At 37.1% G+C, this 3754-nt stretch overlaps 1 protein-coding gene across 1 annotated transcript in view; it reads left to right on the forward strand.

Annotated features, from left to right (window-relative positions):
• The first annotated feature begins 3590 nt into the window (after positions 1–3590).
• The window catches only part of LOC106962009 (uncharacterized), a 7588-nt gene continuing 7424 nt past the window's right edge, over positions 3591–3754 (forward strand). Inside the window, exon 1 of the mRNA XM_015056150.1 lies at positions 3591–3649. The gene's annotated coding sequence lies outside the window, so the exon portion shown is untranslated. The remainder of the gene's footprint in view (positions 3650–3754) is intronic.

Genomic DNA, 3754 nt, shown 5'->3' on the forward strand with positions numbered 1-3754 from the left:
TCTGAGTCTGTCAGCTGTTATCAAGCACACAAAAATATGTTTTAAAAAATAACTTAAAAACACCAATATTGTTCCAACGGGTATTTGTATCATTACTAACTTGTAAACTAATAAAACTTTACAATGATTGTCTCTTTAAGTCAATCATTGTAAAGTTCTGCCAGTTTGTACAGAAAAATAAAATAAAAAGTAATAGGTTGTTTTGTATTTGTTCCCTGTTATAATTCACAAATGGTGATAGTTTGCAGAAATCTGAATTTAAGACATTTTTTTATATTGCACATATGCTTTTATTGTATAGGGAATAAACATTCAAGTTTATAAATGCCATTGTTTTATGTACGTACATAAAAATGTATCTAATCTTCCAGCTTGCAGGCATTTTGTTATAGTGGGACACAAACTGGAAACCTTTAGGGGGTCAGATAACTAAACCTGTGTCAAAAGATAAATTGTGTTCAAATGTCGATAGGAATAAAAGTGAAGTTACCTTGAGCCTGTCCACAGCAGATGAAGATGATCCACACTAAAGTAAATGTTGAAAATTTTATACGAAAAAAGTTAAAGCAAAACAACAGAAGGCGTCTGTTTTATATGTCCAGTCTGTCCAATGTCGATCAGATATTCTGTTTATTAAATGTTTTTAAGAAAACAATTTAATATTTTCTCGCTCCAAGAGATCAGAATTTAGCCAGTTTCTGTTGCGCAACAGTTTTTTGTCTACAAAGGTCACGGCACGGTTTAGAAGTACTGCCCAGCCATGAAAAATATAATTTAATTATTAAAAAGAAACAGGTTTATCAACACTGTTCTGTTGACAAAAGTTGACAAACATTTAACATACTCTGCAATAATTAAAATGAGAAAGCAAAGTGATGTACTTACTCTGTATGTCCAGAATGTAATATAAAGTGTGTTTCTTCCTCATTTGTAAACCAGATAATTCAGCCTTTTTAAAGTGTTTCAGCCAAGTGCTGCAAAGAGAAAACCCACAGGAGACAAGAAATTAGTTTCAATTCAGACTGAGATCAGACCCCCGTCTCTGTATTAGGTTTTGCCACAGAGTAAAATGTCATACTTCCTGTCCAATACCGAGAAGTCTATAGCCATGGTAATGAAAAAACACCCGTTTATTTATTTATTTTTTTTGTAAAATGGATTGCATAGTTGTTGCCTACTAAGCAAAAAAATAGTTACTTGAACCACAAAATATAACGAAACCACAACGGTGCATTAGCCGAAGATGAAAATCTTGATATATTTTGCATCTTGATTTTCAAGCAAGCAACCATCTTCTACATGACCACATTAGTCTTTCAAAGTGCTGTGCAGGAAGTATGGTTAGCTCTGCTTTGCACAAAGTTTCTGTTTGTGTAATTCTTATGAGGTCTAAAGGCTGTTCCACGTACATTGTGTAAATGTCACTGTACATAACTAATGCTGAGCTGCAGTAACCAGCTACAATCGAGCAATCACAAAAACTGGCAGTCGCTTTTTTTGAACTAGTTGTTTTAATTCAGCCCAGTTTGAAGATTTTCAAAGATGAATGGCTTAAATGACTTTTCTAGTCATTTGGAAATGAATTTCTGGTGTATTGCGTTTTGATTGCGTTTTAACCCAACTGGGCTTGAGTTCAAGTTTATGAGTGGTGGTCACAGATTTATCTTCCTGGATTTTCTTTCACCTACTTTGTATCTAAGTCTGTATGGCTTTGTCATCATCAGGAATCTGGCTGGAGTCATACCAGAATGGCTAAGACACCATAAGTGTCTCATTTAGCTGCAGTCAAAAACAAAAGTTGATACTTTAAAAAATTATTCTTGAGTTTTCATGGGACCACAAACATGAGCCTTCTTGAGTCATACGTTCCACTCATCAGATTCAAGAAACCGTGGGACATTTTGATGTACACCGCCATCTAGTGGCTATTGATGGTGGTGAGCATGAACGGGAAAAGGTCCCTAAAACCAGCCGATGTTGGCTACTTTTCATGGCCAAACCGAAAAACTACTTAACTGCGCGTGGTTTCAGTGCAGGCCATGCTGTGTTATGAGCATATTAGATCAGCCATCTGGAAAAGCAGAATTTTTTTTAAAGGAGGCAATTAGATCCCAGTGTTTTCAGCGACACTTTCTGAATGAAATTAATATTAAAGGAATAATCCACTTTGTCTCTGACTCTCCAGCACTACAAGCCTCTTAACATGCTAAGCTGAGGATACTAGCATCCTGAAAGTAAGCAGCAAAGTCAGATTAAATTGAGGCTTGGAACAAAACAGAAATAATGACCAGGTGTGAAACGCAGGATGAGATCATGATGATGTCTTCAACCACATTCTCGCATACAGTCAGATAAATATTCTTTGTGCAGCAGGTGTAAGATTGTGTCAACTGTGTTGTGCAGTCTAGATGACCACAATCTTGACAACAAACAATAGCAGAGAGTCCGTCTCACTTTGCTCCATTTTATGTGTCATGGCTCGACAGTTTCAGTAGCCTAGAGGTGTTAACATCTCAGAGGTGAATTTGGGTCTATTTAAAGGTTTGTTCTAACTCAAACCTCTTCACACCTCTAATGCAGAATGGAAGAATGTCTTCACACCTCCAGCGCTTCAGCTCTGAGAGCATTTAGTTTAAACCCAACAAATATCACACTTCTATTGTTGTGGACAGTTTTTGTGACTGTCAAGTAAAGTTTTGTCTTACACTTCACTAAAACTAATACTTGTTGATACTTGGATGTATCCGGCTTCTCGCCCAAGGACTGCTGGAGAAAAGGCACTGGCCTGCATGGATAAGTGAATTAATACAATAGTTGGATGGATGTTTAGATTAAAGGACTAGTATTTCAATAAAACAACTTTCTTACACAGTTCTTGCACACCAGGTTGGTATTTGTGGGAGATGTAGACGTGATGACGCAGTGACAGTAGCAATGGTGGTTTGAGTTTGTTCTGTAACTGGGGGGAACATCAATTTGATTCCTGCTACGTCCGACTCTGTCGTCGCATCCTCCAGCAGAAGGCCAGGTGGCAGCCTCGCTTCTGTCAGACTGGCCCAGTAGCTTGTCATCATCAACATGCGAATGTGTGCATGAATGGGCACGACTGGTTTCATTGTAAAGCATCTCTGAGAACCAGTTTTTTTAGCTGCTGTGCTTTTGATTTAAGCATAATTTAGATTGGACTCATGACACCTCATAAAATATAAAGAAAGGCAAAACACCACCCTGCTTGTTTTTGCTGGGAATTATATAAATAACATGTTGTTGAAATAGATTGAGGCAACACAACACTAATAATTATGAAGTTAATGCACTCTGTTTAAGTTTTTCGTCAGCTTCATTCAGATCATGCGCGAATTTATGCAAAACGCTCAAGCATGCGGTGGGGGATGAGGGAGGGGGATATGTTTACTATTAATTTTCCAGAATGACTCATAGGGGCTGCAAAATGTGTGAAGCGCTCGGTGATTAAATGAAGTCTGTGGTTCACAGTTTCTTTTTAAGACAAATGAAGTCATCAGAGGCAGCAGAGGCAGATATTGCTGGTGTCATTCTGATATAAAAACTGGCCCTGAGTAGCAGAGTGTTTATTTGTCAGACAGAAACGGGATGGTACAGATTTGGTTATACGCACTGTTCCTAACTTGTGAGTAAAAGATAGTTTTTGTTTTCTTTGTGGATCTTAGTTTTTTTTTTTTTTTTTTTTTTTTTTTTTTTCCCTATTTTTTTTTTTTTTTAAAGGGCTACTTTT

Source organism: Poecilia latipinna, unplaced genomic scaffold, assembly GCF_001443285.1.
Source record: "Poecilia latipinna isolate Pla-1442-1.1 unplaced genomic scaffold, P_latipinna-1.0 Scaffold1360, whole genome shotgun sequence".
Taxonomy (NCBI): Eukaryota; Metazoa; Chordata; class Actinopteri; order Cyprinodontiformes; family Poeciliidae; genus Poecilia; species Poecilia latipinna.